The sequence below is a fragment of the Herpailurus yagouaroundi genome, unplaced genomic scaffold, assembly GCF_014898765.1.
Source record: "Herpailurus yagouaroundi ecotype Mexico unplaced genomic scaffold, PumYag 103313, whole genome shotgun sequence".
NCBI lineage: Eukaryota > Metazoa > Chordata > Mammalia > Carnivora > Felidae > Herpailurus > Herpailurus yagouaroundi.
In genome coordinates, this window is record NW_024421571.1 from 1 (window position 1) to 19507 (window position 19507).

Genomic DNA, 19507 nt, shown 5'->3' on the forward strand with positions numbered 1-19507 from the left:
AAAAACGGAGCAAGGACCCTTATTCGGGGCTCTTGTCTTTTCCAGGACGTTAGCCACCTCTTGCTTTTAATCCTGCATCCACTGTCTTGCTGGTCAAGTGAGAACTTTAGACTTAGAGTCTACAACAGAGGGTGACCCCAACGTGATGGAAGGAAAGGGGACTATGGGCTGACGTGGACAAGGAGTCGACATGGCCAGGAGGTGGTGCAACACAAGGACTGCAGGATGCTGCTGAATGATCAAGGAGTTCCAAGGAAAAAAAATGCACTGGGTACAGTCTCCCTGACGAGGTAAGGGATAAAGCAAAACTATGTTAGGATTTGCTGCCATGGAACTTTTTGAGAGATCTCCCATGGGGAACTCTCTAGCTCCCTCCCAGCTCCTGACTCCCTACAAAAGCGCTGTATTTGAATTCTTCAGTCACTAGGAGAGACAGCAGGGATGACTCTAAACTATAAGGCTCTCCTTAAATCATCGCTGACTGCCCAACAAAATTGCCCTTGGTTCCCAGAACAAGGAACTTATGATCTGATGTGTGGGAACGAGTAGGGAAAACATTAAAGGCCAGGCATTCTGAAGGAGCTAATGTCCCCCCCTGAGGTAATCTTCACCTGGTCCGTCATCCGCACTGCCCTTCTCGCCTTGAGCTTGGATGGTGTATATGAAGAGGTAGAGTTCTCTAAAAAGGAGGAAAAACCTCAGTTCCCCTACAATCAGGCTGTGCCTCTGGAGCCTTTACAGCCAAAATTTACTCCCCCTCTCCCAAAAGGGTGAGACAGTATTGAGCCTGAAAAAATCTCATCAACCTGATATCAGAGATCTCATAAGGACCGCTGATAAAGTCCTTACCCTAATGCAGAAGTGTCTTGAAGCAGACCAGAAGGCCGTGAATTCCACCTGTTGCCCGTTTTTAGGCAAATGGACAATATGTCCATGAAAGCCTGCCCTTCCAAATAGTAAAAATTACAGAAAGCAGTTCAACTATACGGCCTTCATAGCCCTTTTATGATCAGTATTTTGGAAACTGTGGCACTTATTCCAGATGTGCCTGGGACTGGGGCTCTCTCATGAAAATCATCCTGACCCCGGCCCAGTATGCTGTCGTTGCTCAGGACTTTCATGCTTGTGTCACTCGTGCTCTGCAGAACTTTGACACTGCTACTCCAGTGACTTTTGAACAATTGTCTGGCACAGGACAGTATGTCCAACCTGTTGTAGGTCGCGATCGCTTATGAACTCTGGACAGCAAAAACAGGATCAAAACAAGTTTATTACGGCCAGGCCAGACAGGGAAATACAACAGGCCCCAAAAGTCTGGCCCCGAACATGCTTTAGGGATGTCTTATAAAGGTTGTATCGACCAATCGGGTTGCAAAAGGGTGGCAGTTTGAGAGGGTGGGCACCAATCACACAGTGTTGTAGGTTTTTAAAATATAAGGCAGGCACCAATCACACAGTCCTGAAGAATTTTAAAATATAACTTGTCGACTCCAGCCAGTTGAATGCTGAGTCATGTTGTTTACAATATTAGTCTTCTATCTAGTTCAAACAGGATGCGGTACCCGAGAATGGGGAAGGGTGATTACGCCAAGCAGGTTTACAGAAGCTCAAACAAGCAGTTAAGAGGAAGTTCTATTTCTCAGTAACTTGGCAAATGTGGTTTTAAGCAGAACTAATATCTCGGGAACAGAAACAGCACTTCTAGGAAAGCCCAAAAGAAACCCTGTTTCAGCATCTCATATTCTGGGGTCCTTCTAAGCTTACATAGGTCATAGTTTACTCCCGGGCTACAGGAGGCTAGCTATGTTTGCCCTTTACATTCCCCACTTCTTCTGGTTTATACCCGATTCCTTGGTACTTAATTATCTTGGGCCATTAAAGGTATATATTGTCCTTGGAGTACTGTGAGTTTGATAGAGCTGAGTCTTTGGTTGGTAAACTGTAGGAGTAATTTTACCAAGCAGGGTCCAGTAAGGAGGACAAGGAGGACTAAGATTAACGGTCCAACTAGGGCACTAAGTAGCATGGTCAACCATGGTGACCATGAAAAGAGAGACTCATACCAATTTAGATTGGCTTGTCTTTGTTTTTCTCTTTCTTCTAATCTTTGTCTAATCTGTGCTAGGCTTTGGTATTGACATAAAAACAACATTGTTCTCCCAATGCCAGGCAGAGTCCTCCTTGTAGAAATAGGAGGTCTAAGCCTCTGCGGTTTTGAAGTACCACTTCTGTCAGGGAGTCCATAGATTCTGTTAATTTATCTGTATTTTTTCTAATTCTGAAATATCCTGATCAATCTGTTTACTAAGGAGCTTGAAATTTTGGTCCCCTGTAATAAAGGTAGCAGTACTGACCCCTAGGGGTCCCGCAACTCCTAGCCCTACAAATAAGGGTACCAGGATGGTGGAGATGGGTTCTCTTGTAAATCTAGATTGTGGAAGGAAACCTAAATGTTCTCGGCCACGTTCTCCTGGAAAGTAAAGAACCTGGGGGAGTAGGTGGACTAAGGTACAAAAATCAGAGCGTTTTCCCACATGGTATAAATTTAGACATGGAGTTAACCCTGAAGAGCAAGCAAACCATGTCCCAGAGGGAGGTACCAGAAAGTAGAGAGTGTCTCCAAGATGGGGACTCTTGGGGATGGGAATAGTGTTATTACAATAACTTAGGTACTGAGATTGGTTAACTCGATAATTTCCTGCATAGGAACAAGTTCCCTGACCTTCTAAATCCCCTAAGGTAAGACTGGGATGTTGTCCCTACAGACATTTATTTTGTAATTGATTGTGGCTTAAATTCTGAATCTCATTATCTGTTTCCCCCCGGAGTCCCCCCGCCCCCCCCCCCCCCCCCCGGGGGGGGGGGGGTCTAGGATCTAGGCATAGCCAACAGTCTTGGGTGATGTTTGGGTTAGTAGAATTTAGAAACTTAAAGGTATAGTATAGGACCTTAAAGGTATCCGTATCCTCATTGTGGGTCTCTTTGATTGTTGGAGGAGTATCTGTTAGTGGGGTTGCCTTAGTAAAGTTAGTGATCTTCCAGAATCAGGAAGAGGGTTAATAAAGGGATTTGGGTCCAATAGGGGCTCTTAGGGTGACCCGGATTTTAAATCTCTGTATAGTGATTTCAACACCAGGGTCACTACCAGTTACATACAGTCTGAGACGCCATGTCTTTCCTGTGTTCCATTGGGAGTCTAATCCATCTTTAATTTTTAGGGATATTAAATGTTGGGTTCTAGAATTAGAGACCGTAGTTATAGAGGATATGAATGGATCTTTGTGAGTCTAGTCTGCAATTGTTTCACAGCCCCAAGAGGCACAATGGAATTGTCCATGGCCTTGACAATCTGGGGGTCCATCTGAAGGGCAAGCATAAAGATGTACCTTTTTAAGGTGTTGGCATTCTGGTCCCTTTGGATGGGGGCTGGCTCCAGTGAAGCCCATTTTGGCTCCAGTGGGTGAGAGTATGGGTTTTCCCCCTTGTTTGAAAAGTACAGTGTTGGTCCAGCTTAGGAATTGGCTACAAAGATCAAAAATAAGAGAGGGGGAGGTGTAAGAGGTGGAGTTGGCCAGAACCTGTCTGGTGGTAGTTTTACTAACAATCCATCTATACTGGATTGGGCATGATCAGAGAGAGCCTGTCTAGTTATAGAAATTATAAAAAGCATCCAATACTTATAAAACATCCCATCCATAACAGGCAGGTGAAAATGAATAGCCCTTTTTCGACGGCTGTCCAATCTGCAGGCACAACTGCAACTAATCCAGTGGTTAGAATTAGTATAAAGATGGCTAGGAGCAGTAAAGGCAGAAGCAGGCAAGGCATTTATCAAGTAGAAGGTCAGGAGATTTTAACTCGTCAAACCCTAAGAGGATTTCCTGTTTGCTGAAGTGTCCATTCTTGTGGAATGTGATCAGGATGGGCGGCCTTGGTCTGTGAGCGATGGATCCAATGACTTCATCCAGCCACTTTCACTGCTGATGAGGTAGATAAGATGATGGGATAAGGCCCGGTCCAATGAGCTTCTAGGTTAGGCGAGGTGTGGCTCTGTGTCCAGACCCAATCTCCAGGTCCGATCTCTTGATGTGATGATTTAGTCTCATGGGGGGGGGGGGGGGGAAGATCTTTATGTCTTTCTTTTATCACGTCATGGATAGCTGGCAGCGTATGGTGCAGAGCCTGACGGGATTTAAGAAGATGTCGGTTGGAAATCTTGGCCCAATGTTCGTCTCCCAATTTGGGGAGTAGTGAGGGTGGCCTCCCAAACAAGATCTCAAAAGGGATAATACCCTTTACATAGGGTGTACAGCGCACTCTAAGAAGGGCAAAGGGAAGGAGGCCTACCCATTTTTTGCCAGTTTCTGTAATTAATTTAGTCAAGGTTTCTTTTGGAGTTCTATTCATTCTTTCTACCTGCCCTGAGCTTTGGGTGTGGTAGGCACAATAATTTCCAATTTATTTGTAAGCGTTTGGCTAGCATTTTAGAGATCTGGGCTATGAAAGCCGGGCCATTATCTGACTCCAGACCAATAGGGATGCCAAATCGGGAAACCAATTCATTGAGTAATTTTTAGCCATTATCTGAGCTGACTCTGTTCTAGTGGGGAAAGCCTCTACCCATCCGGAGAAGGTGTCCACTAGTACAAGGAGGTAATGGTAGCCATAGAATCCATGTTTTATCTCAGTGAAGTCCAGTTCCCATATTTCTCCAGGCATCTTCCCGCATAATCTCTGTCCTGAAAAATTAAACTTGGGAGATGGGTTAGTCTGAGCACAGGCTTTGCATCGGTCTACTAGGCTTTTTACGATTTTATTAAGGTTTGGAATAAAATAGTCCCTTTGGGCTAGTTCAGACAACTCGGTTGCCCCTAGACGTGCGGAGCTGTGGCCTTGCTGGAGCCAGGTCCGTCCTATAGCTTCTGGTATGAAGATGCGTCCATCCTCGAGGTGATACCAATGCTGGTCATCTCTTTTTGCCCTCGAGGTTTTTATCAGGCGTAGCTCTTCTTTGGTCTAAGACGGTTCCGAGGGGAGAAAGCGTGGAGGCAGCAGAGGCAAAATCTTAATTGGGAGTACACCGCCTTCGGCTGCAGCCTTTGCCGTCAGATCGGCGAAGACATTTCCCTTGGCTTGGGGTGAGTCTACTTTTTGGTGGCCTTTGCAATGTATAATGGCCACCTTCTTTGGGAGCCATAAGGCTTCTAGCGGGGCCAAAGTTTCTTTTTTATTTTTGATTTCTTTTCCCCCAGATGTTAATAGTCCCCTTCCTTTATATAGAGCTCCATGAACATGGGTGGTGGCGAAGGCATACCTGCTATCAGTGAAAAAGTTCACCGTTTTTCCCTTTGCCCATCTGAGGGCCTGGGCTAGAGTTATCAGCTCTGCTCTTTGGGCAGAAGTGTCATGCTCAAGGGCTCGGGCCCAGATAACCTGGTCCTGAGTCACTACAGCTGCACCTGCATATCTGACTCCATTTTTGACAAAACTGCTGCCATCAGTGAACAGCTCAAAGTCTGCCTTAGGCAGGGGCTGATCCCTTAAGTCTTCCCTTAGCCCCAAAAGGGTACTTACGGTTTCCAAGCAGTCATGGAGCGAGTCCCAAACTCACTATCAGGTAACAACGTGGCTGGGTTTAAGGCTTCTGTCTTTAAGGTGATTCGTGGAGGGTCTAGCAGTGACACCTGGTATTGGATGATTCCTACCTTGGAAATCCACCAGTCCGGCCGGGAGTGCAACAAGGAAGCCACCGCATGAGGCCCTATAATTTGGAGGTCTTGCCCAAGTGTCAACTTGGAGGCCTCCTTAACAAGCACAGCTGTCGTGGCAACTGCCCTAAGGCAGCTGGGCCATCCCGTAGCGACTGAATCTTGTCGTTGGATAAATAGGCCATGGATCACTTCCAAGGGCCCAAAGTTTGAGTGAGGACTCCCTTTGCAATTCCCCGTACCTCATGTACAAACAATTGGAAAGGCTTGGTAATGTCTGGTAAGGCTAGGGCTGGGGCCTGGGTAAGTGAAGTCTTGATTTGTTCAAAAGCTTTATTTTCTTCTTCTCCCCAGACCAGCTCAGTTCCTTCTCCCCCCCCCCCCCCCCGCCCCGGCCCCAGTAGCAGAATACAGGGGTTTTGCCATTTCAGTGAAACCAGGTATCCAGAGGCGGCAATACACAGAGGCCCCTAGGAACCCCCTGATCTGCCTTTTAGTTTTAGGTTTAGGGATGTTTAGCATAGCTTGGATTCTTTCCGGCCCCAGGGATCACTTACCTTCACGCAGTTGGTAGCCCAAGTATATTACAGAGCCCAAGCAAATCTGCACCTTCTTTGCAGAGACTTTATATCCCAGGACGTCTAATTCTCTTAGCAGGTCCTCTGTAGACGTTTTGCAGCTCTCTAAGGAGTCAGCGGCTAGGAGCAAGTCATCTACATATTGTAACAGCATAACATCTGGGTGGCTCTCCTGGTAGGGGATCAAATCCCTTCCAAGAGCCTCATCAAAAGAATAGGGGAGTTTTTAAACCCTTGGGGCAGTCGAGTCCAGGTTAACTGTCCGTTGTAGGTCCCATCTGGGTCTGTCCATTCAAAGGCAGAAATAGGCTGACTGAGCTTTGCAATCGGCAAAACAAAGAATGCATCTTTTAAGTCCAGGATGGAGTAAAGGAGGTAATTTGGTGAGAGTTCACTCAGGAGAGTATAGAGGTTGGGGACTGTAGGATGAATTGTCTCAACCCTTTTTGTTAACTTCTCTGAGGTCTTGTACCGGACTATACTCTGAAGTCCCAGATTTTGGGACAGGAAGCAAGGGGAGTATTCCAGAGGGAATGGCATGGCACTAGGATCCCAGCTTCTCGCAAGCGGTTGATGTGTTTGGCAATTCCCTCCCTCGCTTGCTGGCTGATGGGATATTGCCTCACCCGGATTGGGGTGGCTGTGGCAGCTAGCTAGATCACTAGTGGCACTTGTTGAATGGCTAGCCCAGGGGGCTTAGTTTCAGCCCAAACTGTAGGAATTGTCTCTTTCCATTTTTCTATTAATGGAGAGGATTTCCACTCTGGTTTTTCCTAGTAGATATTCCTCTGATATCAGACAGGTAACTAAAATGGCAGGTGGCTGTAGGTTTAAATCTATAGTATCCCTGGTAAAGGAAATTTGGGCCTTAAGCTTGTGCAGTAGATCTCTCCCCAGAAGGGAAAATGGGCAATCAGGTATAAGCACAAAAGAATAACAGTTCTTGAGCTAGGTCAGTGATTCGGGCAAGGGTCTGTGGGTAGCCTTGTGTCTGTCCTGTGACTCTCTGTATGTATACTTTTTCTTTAATCACAGGTCCTAAGGGTTCTTTAAGAATGGAATACATAGCCCCAGTGTCAACCAGGAATCTGGTTTCTTTCCTTTCTATGCTGAGGGTAACCGCAGGCTCCCGGGGATCCAGGGAAAGAGGGGAGCTGTGGTGACGTCATTGTTCCTGGGCGACCAGGATGGGTGGTTATGAGGTTTTGGCTTTTTCTTGGGGCATTCGTTCTTTCAGTGTCCCTCTTCCTTGCAATAAGCACATTGATTTTTTCCTAAAGTTGAGCGGGGTCTCTTTTGTTGGGTTTGAGGCTTCCCCAATCCTTTAGAGTGGGTGGGGGGCTTCCCCCCCATGCTGCCATGAATACCTTCCCTATTTCCTTCCCCTGCATAATGGCTGGGCTGTCTCTACTCTGGAAAACTCGCTGAGCTATTTCTACCAGTTCAGAGATTACCTTTCCTTCAAATCCCTCTAATTTCTGAAGCTTTTTATGGATGTCTGGGGCCAACTGAGAAACGAAAGTCCTATTAATGGTTTTCGGTACTCTATTGCTTCGGGGTCAATAGGAGAATATAAGCAATAAGCCTGGTAAAGCCTTTCTAGGAAGGCTGCAGGTGACTCATTCGGTCCTTGGACCATGTCATAAATCTTTGTCAGATTGGTGGGTTTTTGTGCCGCTGCACAAAGCCTTTGTAACAGAATCTAGCGATAGTGGAGTAGATGCTCCCCACCGTTATCCATGTTAGGGTCCCACTGGGGTGGCGCGGAAGGGAAAACGTGCTCAATTCTGTGAAGGTCTGTGGTGGGCATTCCATCTGGGCCAAGGACTGCTCCCGTTGCTTCCCGGAGCACTCGGGCCCTTTCCTTGGAAGTCAGGAAGACCTGCAAGAGTTGGTGACAGTCTTCCCAAGTAGATAAGTGAATGGTGAAAATAGAGCTCAATAGGTCAATTAGGCCCTGGGGGTTTTCAGAGAAAGGGGGATTTGGGGTCTTCCAGTTATAAAGATCAGTGGTAGAAAAAGGGGTACAGACTAGAGTAGACCTAGGTTGATGCCCATCTGGGACAGGAATTGGAGCAGTCTGCCTGAGGGGGAGAATGGGGGCTGGGAGTTCGGGTGATTGGGGTCCAGTCCCGTATAATGTCCCTTCTCTGGTGTGTGGAGGGCTAGCCATTTCCTCTTGGGCACTGGTAGCAGTGGGAGGATGGCCGTTGCTCCCCGGGAATGAAGTCCCAAGGTCTGAGACGAGGCGGGTCACTCCCACCGGTTGGCATGAGGCTGTCGTCTAGCTTTCAGTTTTGCTTCCACGGAGTTGGAAGACTGTTTCTAGGGGCCCTCTGTTTGTCTGTTTCTGTGTTTCTCTGTTTTGTTCTGTGGACTTACTGGACAGACGTTATGGGACAGACTCAGACTACTCCTCTAAGTATTATGATTGATCACTTGAAGGATGTCAAGGGAAGAGCTAACAACCTCAGTGTGGAAGTCCGAAAGGGTCGGTGGCAGGTTTTTTGTTCTAGCGAGTGGCCAGCTTTCAATGTCAGATGGCCACCAGAGGGGACCTTCGACCTCCCTACCATCCGCCGAGTCAGGGGTATCATCTCTCGGCCTAAGACAGGCCATCCTGATCAGCTTCCTTACATTATCACTTGGCAGGACCTTGTAGAAGACCCACCCTCTTGGCTTAAGCCCTTCCTAGCCCCACACCCGCCGGAGCCAAAACCCATTCTTGCTTTGCAGGGGACAGAGAAGACGAAAAAGAAAAGTCTTCAGCCTTCCTGTCCTTCAGCCTTATACCCTGTCCTACAAGGGGGGGCTGAAGAAGAATTAATTTTTCCTCCCCTGTATAACCCCCCCCCAGGTATAACCCCCCTAGGATGCCGGAAGAACACCATCCTCCCCCTCTGGGGGAGGCAGACGCTGTTCCAAGAGCGGGAGGCAGAAATGCTCCAGTGGGAAACCCGCCCTTTACCAGACAAAGGGCTCAGAGGGAGAAATCCGCCTCTGCCACCGACTCCACTGTTCTGCCCCTGCGAGCCACCGGACCCCCAGATGCGGAGGGGAATCAGCCCCATCACTATTGGCCTTTCGCCACTAGTGACCTCTACAATTGGAAAGCCCAGAATCCTAAGTTTTCCGAGAAACTGGCAGGGCTTATTGATTTATTAGACTCTGTTCTTTTTACCCATCAGCCCACGTGGGACGATTGCCAGCAGCTTTGGCAGGTCCTGTTCATGACTGAGTAAAGAGAAAGAATCCTCAATGAGGCCTGAAAACTAGTTCTGGGCACAGACGGGAATCCCACCACCAACCAGGCTCAGATAGATGCCTCCTTCCCCTTAACTCAGCCCAAGTGTGATTTCAACACGGCAGAAGGTAAGGAGAGGCTCTGGGTCTACTGCCAGACCCTGGGGGGGGGGGGGTGTCTCTGAATGGCTGCTAGAAAGCCAACCAATTTGGCCAAGATAGGAAATGTACAACAGGAAAAAGATGAATCTCCGGCTGCCTGTTTAGAACGGATCATGGAGGCATTCCATACTTATACCCCCATGGATCCAGAGGCTCCGGAAAGCAAGGCAGCTGTTATCATGGCCTTTGTAAACCAATCAGCCATAGACATTAGAAAAAATTAGAGAAAAAAGACTAGGAGAAAAAACTCTGCAGGACTTACTAGTAGTAGCCGAAAAGGTATATAATAACCGGGAGCCTCCTGAGGATAAGCAGGCTCGCGCCATGGCGGCTGCCAGCAGTAAGCAGACTCGAGACCTGGCCAGAATACTACTAGCTACTACTGCTGACTCCCCCGAGGAATGAGACCGCCGTCTCCAGTCTCCACCAAGGGGAGGAAGCAGAGGCTGCAGAAAGATCATTGTGCATACTGCAAGGAGATAGGGTATTCGGCCTGAGATTGTCCGAAAAAGGCCGGTGGGAAGGGAAGCAAGACTGATCGAGTAAAAGTCTTAGAACTAGATGAACTGAGTGATTAGGGGAGTCGGGGTTCAGACCCTCTCCCCGAACCCAGGGTAACTCAAAGTGGAGGGGACCCCTGTTGACTTCCTTGTCGACACCGGAGCACAACATTCGGTCCTCCGCACCCCACAAGGAAAACTAGCCAGCAAGAAGTCCTGGGTACAAGGGGCAACTGGTATGAGCCAGTATTCGTGGACTACCTGCAGAATGGTACATTTGGGGACAGGTAGGGTATCCCACTCCTTTATGGTCATACCGGAATGCCCCTACCCGCTGTTAGGACAAGACTTACTGACCAAGATTGGAGCTCAGATAACTTTCAGACAAGGGGGGCCTCAGGTCACTGATGGCAAGGGCCACCCCATCAGGTCCTGACCATGAAACTAGAGGATGAATACGGCCTGCACCAGGAGGCACTCCCGAGAGAGGATAATATAGACAGGTGGCTACAAGAATTCCCCCCGGGGTGGGGACCGCCCCGGGGGGGGGCGGGCGTAGGACTAGTCGCTCACAGGACCCTGGTCCTGGTAGAGCTCAAACCAGGAGAAGGTCCGGTAAGGATCAAACAATACCCCATGTCTCAGGAGGTCTGGAAGGGGATCCAGCCACACATCCGGAGACTACAAAGTCTAGGGGTACTAGTTCCTTGCCAATCTGCTTGGAACACCCCCCTACTGCCGGTCAAAAAGCCTCACACAAATGACTATCAACCGGTACAAGATCTCTGGCAAGTAAAGAAGAGGGCCACGGACATAAACCCAACTGATCCCAACCCATATACTCTCTTGAGCTCCTTGGTGCCCTCCAGGGTCTGGTATACTGTGCTAGATTTAAAGGACGCCTTCTTCAGTCTGCCGTTGGCACCCCAGAGCCAACCCTTGTTCGCCTTCGAGTGGCATGATCTAGAGGAGGGCTACAGCGGGCAATTCACCCGGACATGGCTGCCTCAGGGGTTCAAAAATTCACCCACCATCTTCTACAAGGCACTACACGAGGACCTGGGTGAGTACAGAAAGGAGCTCCCTGGCCTCACCCTCCTACAGTACGTAGATGACTTCCTGATTGCTGCCGACACAGCCAAGGACTGCGAGCGAGGGACCCAGGACCTGCTGGCTACACTGGGGGCCTTAGGGTACTGGGCATCCGCGAAAAAGGCTCAGATATGCAGGGAGAGGGTAAGTTACCTGGGATACATCCTGGAGGGTGGACAGCGGCGGTTATCAGATGCCAGAAAAGAAACTGTCCTGAAGATCCCTGTTCCCACCTCCCAAAGGGAAGTAAGGGAATTCCTAGGATCGGCCGGCTACTGCTGCCTCTGGATTCCGGGTTTTGCTGAGATCACCAGGCCCCTATATGAAGCTACCAAAGAGGGGAAAACATTTAAATGGACTGAAAAAGAAGAAATTGCCTTTAATCAGTTAAACAAGGCCCTCCTAGGTGCCCCAGCCCTGGGCCTACCAGACATTATGAAGCCCTTCCACCTCTTTGTAGATGAACACAAGGGAATAGCAAAAGGGGTTCTAACTCGAGCTTTAGGCCCCTGGAACCGCCCGGTGGCTTACCTGTCCAAGAAGCTAGACCCAGTGGCTGCCGGCTGGCTGCCATACCTAAGAATTATTGTGGCGACAGCACTCCTAGTCAAGGACACAAACTGACCCTAGGACGGGAGATCTGGATCACGACCCCACACGCCATTGAAGGGGTCCTCGAACAGCCTCCTGATAGATGGATGAGCAACACACCATTACAGAGCCTCCTACTCAACCCTCCACGGGTGCGGTTCCACCCTAGTGCAGCCCTCAATCCTGCAACACTGCTGCCCGACCCTGACCTAGGTGCTCCACTACATGACTGTGCGGGGATCCTGGAGCAAGCACATGGATTCCGGACGGACCTGACCGACCGGCCCCTCCCCGATGCTGAGGCTACTTGGTTCACTGATGGCAGCAGACGGACACAGGTATGCGGGTGCAGCGGTGGTCACTGAAACAGACACCGTATGGGTGGAGGCTCTACCCTCCAGAACGTCAGCCCAGCGAGCAGAGCTCATCGCCCTCACCAAGGCGCTGAAGCTGGGAGCTGGAAAACGGCTTAACATCTACACAGCCATTATGCGTTTGCCACGGCTCCTATTCATGGGGCAATTTATCAGGAGAGGGGGTTAATGATGGCAGAAGGACGGACTATAAAAAATAAGCAGGAGATACTTGACCTGCTTACAGCCTTATGGCTTCCTGCCAAGCTGGCCATTATCCGCTACCAAGGGCACCAGAAAACTGATAACGTGGTAGCTAGAGGTAATCGAAAGGCTGACCAGGCAGCCAAGGCAGTAGCCCTTACATCAGTTCCCACCATGACCATACAACTACCGGACCCGGGAGACCCAGTTTTACCAGCCCAGCCCAAATACTCCCAGGAGGATTTAGAGTGGATCAAGAAACTCCCCATGGCCCAGAAAATAAAGGGATGGTGGTATACACCTAACAAGGAGCTTGTGCTACCAGACCAGCTCGGAGTCTCAGTATTAGAGCACATGCATTGGTCTACTCACATGGGGGCCAGAAAATTAAAAGACTTAATCCGACATGCCAGAATCAAGATTCACCAACAGGACACCAAAATAGAGCAAGGTGTATCTGCCTGCAAGACCTGCCAACTCACCAATGTGAGAGCCACATCAAATAAAAAAGGAACCAGGCTCAGAGGCACCAGACCGGGAGCCCAATGGGAGGTTGACTTCACTGAAGTTAAACCAGGAAAGTATGGTTATAAATATCTTTTAGTATTTATAGACACCTTCTCTGGCTGGGTGGAGGCATACCCAACCAAGCATGAAATGGCTCAGACGGTGGCTAAGAAGCTACTAGAAGACATCTTACCCAGGTATGGTTTTCCTGCCCTGGTAGGATCAGACAATGGACCAGCTTTTATCTCGCAGGTAACACAGGCAGTAGCCAAGGCGGTGGGGGCAAACTGGAAATTACCTTGTGCTTATAGGCCCCAGAGCTCAGGACAGGTAGAAAGAATGAATAGAGCCCTAAAAGAGACCCTTACCAAATTAACCATGGAGACTGGTGGGGACTGGGTGACTCTCCTACCGTACGCCTTTTACCGGGTTAGAAACACTCCTTACACCCTGGGTTTTGCTCCCTATGAGGTCATGTTTGGCAGGCCACCCCCTATTATTCCCAACCTTTGAGCTGAACTTCTTGCTGAGTTTAAGGATCAAGAACTTTTTCTTTCCTTGAGAGGGCTCCAGAAGGTGCACGAGGACATTTGGCTGCACCTCTGTGCCATCTATGAGGCCGGCTCAACCCCGACACATCACCAGTACAGGCCGGGAGACTGGGTCTACGTCAAGAGGCACCGCCGAGAGACCCTCGAGCCTGCTGGAAGGGACCCTACAACGTGGCGCTGACAACCCCCACCACTCTCAAAGTAGACGGCAGCGCGACCGGGGTCTATCACACCCACGTTCAGCCAGTGGACCCCTCCTCGATCTGGAAGGACTTCGTCACACAATGGGCCATCAATCGGGACCAACACAACCCGCTCAAGCTACAGCGCATTCAACCCACCTGATATTGGTAACTCTGTTAACTCTGCTTGTCATTGCTCATGCTGCCAGGAGTCCCCACACCCCCCAAAACATTACCTAGCAGATCATAGACACCAGCTCAGGGACAATACTTAATCAGACATCCCAGACCCACCCTAGAGACACATGGTTCCCAGAATTACGAGTAGACTTAGAAAGCCTGTTTCCCCCTTATACCGGCCACCCCAGGGTTGATACCACAGGGTTCAGGCGATAAGACTTTCACTTCTATGTCTGTCCTGGTGGAAAAGACCGTGGGGACACTTGCGGGGATGCGGCAGACTACTTCTGCGCCTCTTGGTCATGTGTCACCACTGGACACATCTGGTGGACCCCACCACGCACCGGAGATCTCATCGTGGTAACGCAGCCTGGTGGCCCCCGACCACCGTATATCTTGGGCCATGGTAATCCTGTGTCAATATCTTTCACAGAACAAGGAAAAAAGACAACAGGGAGGGAAGCTGGAAAAACCTGGGGGTCAGGCTTTATGACAAGGTCAGACTTGGGACTCGAGATAAAGGAATGTTATTTACCCTCCGAATGCAAGGAACCCCCCCTTGCCCAGAAGTCCCCCACAGGGGTAGGACCCAACCAAGTACTAGTTCCCCGACCTGTCCCCGCCCGGACGGCAATGCCCAGAAACACCCAGCCTCCGGCTACACGGCCCTCCACATCCCCTGTCCCTACCGGAGCGTCACCCACATCTTCTGCCCCAGGTCACAAGTTACTCTCTGATACAGACCCCCTATGGAGCTCGGTTGTCAGAGCATACCAGGTACTAAACACTTCTAGGCCCAACCTGACCAAGTCCTGTTGGCTCTGTCTAGATGTGTGGCCCCCATATTACGAAGGTATTGCCATTAAAGGCAATTATACAACAGCCTCCAACTCTAAGTCCTGCAGATGGCAGCAGACTACTGCAAGACTAACCCTCCAGGCAGTAACAGGACAGGGCACTTGCATAGGCCACGTGCCCCCCGGGCAGTCACATCTCTGTAGTGAAACCCTAACAGTCCCCAGGGAGACAGTGTATCTACTTCCCCCCAAAAATGCATGGTGGGCCTGTTCCAGAGGCCTCGCTCCCTGCGTCCACTCCCAAGTCCTTAACTCCTCGAAGGAAGGCTTCTGAATACTCGTGCAGTTGATCCTCAAGCTAGTGTACCATTTGGGGGGGAAATACTTAACAGGTTAGGCTCTACTAACCCCCGAAGTAAAAGAGAGCCTATTAGAACCCTAACTCTGGCTGCGCTCTTGGGACTGGGATTAGCGGGCACAGGGACTGGAATATCCTCACTCGTCATCCAGGACAAAAACTCCGGAACCCTAAGGGCAGCCATTGACTTAGACATAGAAAGAATTGAGAAATCAATTTCTCATTTACAGGAATCCCTTAATTCCTTATCAGAAGTAGTACTCCAAAACAGAAGAGGATTAGACTTATTATTCATGCAACAAGGAGGACTATGTGCAGCCCTAGGGGAAGAATGTTGCTTCTATGTTGATCACTCGGGGGTCGTAAAAGAATCTATGGCCCTCATAAGAGAAGGGCTGCAAAAACAAAAGTTAGAGAACAATCTCAGTCCTGGTACGAGTCTTTCTTCAACTGGTCTCCCTGGTTAACTACCCTCATCTCGGCCCTTGCCAGATCCCTCGCCATCCTGCTCCTACTAGTAACCCTCCGACCCTGTATCATCAACAGGCTGGTCCAGTTTGTCAGGGACCTCGTGGGGGCCATCCAACTAATGGTCCTCCGTGCTCAGTACAAGCCCCTAGTAACAGAAGACGACAAAATAGAAATGCAGCCGGTCCCATGATTGGGTCCGTAAGCTACATGACAAGGGGGGAATGAAAGAGCGGATTTAGGCCGGCGGACTCCATTTTGTTCTGTGTCCTCCATCTTGAGTGACTATGTCCCCGACATGGCCCTCTTTTCCAGGAAAACCGCAGAAAGAAATTCCCTCTCACCTGCTAAAACCCCCTCCCCTTGAGTAACTTCCAGCTTACCCGTTCAAACTTCCCATTCAAACCACACCCAGCAACCTGCGCAACAGGACTCTGATCCTTCCTCAGCCAATTGGCTAAGGCCACGACCATCACCCCACCAACTGCCCCTAGACCCCTATAAAACCTTTGTGCTTTTGAAACTCGCTCTCTCTCTCCGGCATCTCACCGCTGCATCGGTGCAGGTAGGAGATTGAACTTGAGCTAGCTCGAATAAAGGCTCCTTGCTTTTTCATCGGACTCGGCTCCCTGGTGGTTTTTGGGGATCGTGAATTCTGGGCGCGTGAGTTTGGGAGCACAAACTCACCTTTAGAATAAAACTGACTCGCCAACATTTCTCAAGACAAACCTCTCTTGCAAATAAAGGTCAGAGAGAAACTTCTCTTAGCATTGATTGATACAGGGGCTGAGGTAACTGTTTTGGACTTCTCACTGGGCTACTGCCCCTACAGCACCCTAGTTGGAGTTGGAGGCACCCAGGCTTCCTGACAGTCTCACCTTATGCAAATGTTTAGGGCCTGATGATCAAATAGCCTACATACAGCCCTATGTGATGAATATCCCTATCAATTTACGGGGAAGAGACTTGTTGAGTGAATGGAATATTCAGCTTAAAACAAGTTTTTTCCTAGCCACTGCTCAAATTTAGCCCCTTCCATTAAAATGGGAAACTAACCCGTATGGGTTGAGCAGTGGCCAATAAAAGGGGACCGGTTGATTCATCTCCAACAATTAGTAGATGAACAGTTAAATAATGGGCACATAGAGCCTAGGAGTAGCCCTTGGAATACTCCTGTCTTTTGTGTTCCTAAAAAAAATGGCAAATGGCGACTTCTTCATGATCTCAGAGCTACTAATGCAGTAATTGAGCCTTTTGGCCCCTTGTAGCTAGGAAACCCCTTTCCCTCAACATTGTCTCAAAATTGGCCAATTCTTGATTTCAAACATTGCTTTTTCACAATCCCCTCAGCTAAAGAAGACAGAAATTTGCCTTTACCATTCCTGTTCTTAATCACTGCAGGCCAACACCCTGTTACCATTGGAAAGTCCTTCCCCAAGGGATGCTTAATAGCCCAACTATGTGCCAGTTTTATGTCAATAAAGCATTAGAGCCGATTAGACGTGGTTTCCTTCTTTGATCATTTATCAGTATACAGAGGATATCCTTTTTTGTCCCCAGCATCAACAACCTTTAGATGAGCTCTTTGCTGTTCTCCCCAACCTATTACACCAACAGGATTTAAAAATAGCCCCTGAAAAATACAAAGGTCGGCTCCTTTTTCTTACTTGGGGCTGCAAATGTTTAATACCCAAATTCGTCCCCTCATTCAGACCATTCCTAATGATTCGTACTCTTAATGATGTACAAAAATTTGGGGGCACCATTACCTGAGTTCGTCCTCCTGAGCATTACTAACGCCCATCTGAACAACCTCCTAACACTGCTTTCTGGTGATTCTAACTTAACATCACCACGCCAGCTCACCCCAGCAGCAAAGAAGGAGCTGGATGATATTCAGTCCATTCTCACCTCTCGTAGTTATGATAGGCAAGATCTCAACCTTCCTCTGCAGCTATAATAGTCTTAATACGAAGGATTTTTCTACCACACTAATTGGGCAAGCCGCTATTAAAGTTCTAAAAATAGAATGGCTCTTCACCCCCCATTAGTCTTAGACATACTCTCACCCCCCTCGTATTCAACATAGCACAGTTAATCCAAAAGGGACGTCGGAGATTCTGGGAATTGTTAGGTCAGGACCCTGCAAACATCACTTGCTACCTCACAGCACTTTCTTCGACAAGGTCATCTCTTATTTGCTAGAGCTGCACCTGGCTCTCGCCTACTATGTGGGCAATATATTTTATGGGCTCCTCTCTGACCCTTGTTTTAAGATTCACCAAGAGAGTAACATTGTTCCCGAGGGAGTCGTGCTACAACAACCTATTAAGAATGCCCTCATGGTGTTACAGATGTCTCAGGGAAAACTCACAAGGCTTCTTGCCTTTGGAGAGTTGGGGAAAACTGGGAACATATTTCTTATACTGGACCCAGCTTTCCACAGCATTTAGAATTACGAGCCATGTTATTAGCAATAGAAACTTTCCCCCACCCTTTAAACATTGTTTCTGACTCTCAATATACAGTGCATTTAATGGAAAATTTTCCTTTTCATATTCTTCACCTCCCCTCAGACCCCGCCTTTGCTATACTTCTCCAAAGTATTCAATTAGCCCTAATATCCCGCACCTCCCCGCTTTTTTTCCATTCACATTCATTCCCTTATCTCTTCCTGAGCCCATTGTTGAAGGCAGTGCCTTAGTTGACAACATTGTTTCTCAAGAATCTTAACCTCTTTATGAGAGCCTCCCATAAGCTTTACCATCAAAACTGGCTACTCTAAGCGAACAATTGAACCTTACTGTGAATGAGGCCAAACAAATCATTCACTCCTGCTCAGACTGTCAATTCCTTCCCAGCAGCAACAAGCTGCAAGCCTGCAAGACTGATGTTACGGTTTACCCTGCATTTGGTAAACCTAAGTATATCCATGCATTTATAGATACTTAACTTGGGTTTTATTTTTGTCTCAGCTCATACAAAAGAAAACACCAAAGCGGTATTCAATATCTGCATGCTATTGCAGCCTGGGGCTTCTGCCGCACAATTAACACAGATAATGGCCCAGCCTACGTCTCTTCCTGATTTCGTGACTTCTGTGCCTTATGGAATATCCAACATATTACGGGCATTCCTTCTAACCCACAAGACCAAGCTATTTACAGAACAAGCACATAGCACACTAAAAAACAGGTTAAAAAAAACAAAAAAAACCAAGGGCAACATACCCGTGGCTGTCTACATTACAATCTCAATTTCTTGACCACGTTATGATTAGTCTTGGTTTTTTATAAAATTTTTTTAATGTTTATTTATTTTTAAGACAGAGAGAGACAGAGCATGAACGTGGGAGTGTTAGAGAAAGGGAGACACAGAATCCGAAGCAGGCTCCAGGCTCTGAGCTGTCAGCAGAGAGCCCGACGCGGGGCTTGAACTCAGACTGCGAGATCATGACCCAAACCAAAGTCGGATGCTCAACCGACTGAGCCACCCAGGCGCCCCTACTCTTGATTTTTTAAATCTTGACCCTCAAGGACTTACTGCAGCTGAACAGCATTTGTCAAAAACAGATAAGCCCTTTCACCCTCTGGTGCTGTACAAAACCCCCAAAGGGGGGCCCATATGGTCTTGGCCCACTAAATTTCTCACCTGGGGTAGAGAATATGCTTGTGTTCTTTCAGATTCTGAACTTTTTCAAGATGGAAGAAGCCTCTTCATGGACTCCTCATCCAGAAGCCACTCTACAAACGCCAAGTCCTTGCCCCTGATATAACATAAGGAAGCCTTAAACGCCTGTCTAACCAGGCTGGCATCCTCTTACGACACAATGATATTGCATATACTTCTAATTCACAGCTGATGGCCATGATTTCTGTCATTAACCAAAATTCGATCTGTGTAACCCTGACTCTACTCCTTGCCCTCATTTGTTCAGGCCAAGCTCAATATTCATATTGGGCTCATCTCCGTAACCCGCCTATATTTGATAACTTAACACTCCTAGACCGGGATATTTCTATTAGCAATAATG

General features: G+C 48.4%; 1 long non-coding RNA gene across 1 annotated transcript; it reads left to right on the plus strand.

The window, feature by feature from the left end:
- Positions 1-9400: 9400 nt before the first annotated feature.
- LOC121026446 (uncharacterized) lies at positions 9401-15084 on the plus strand. Its single transcript, XR_005788365.1, has 2 exons — positions 9401-9658; positions 13502-15084. It is a non-coding gene; the product is annotated as an uncharacterized LOC121026446 (long non-coding RNA).
- The last annotated feature ends 4423 nt before the right edge of the window (positions 15085-19507 follow it).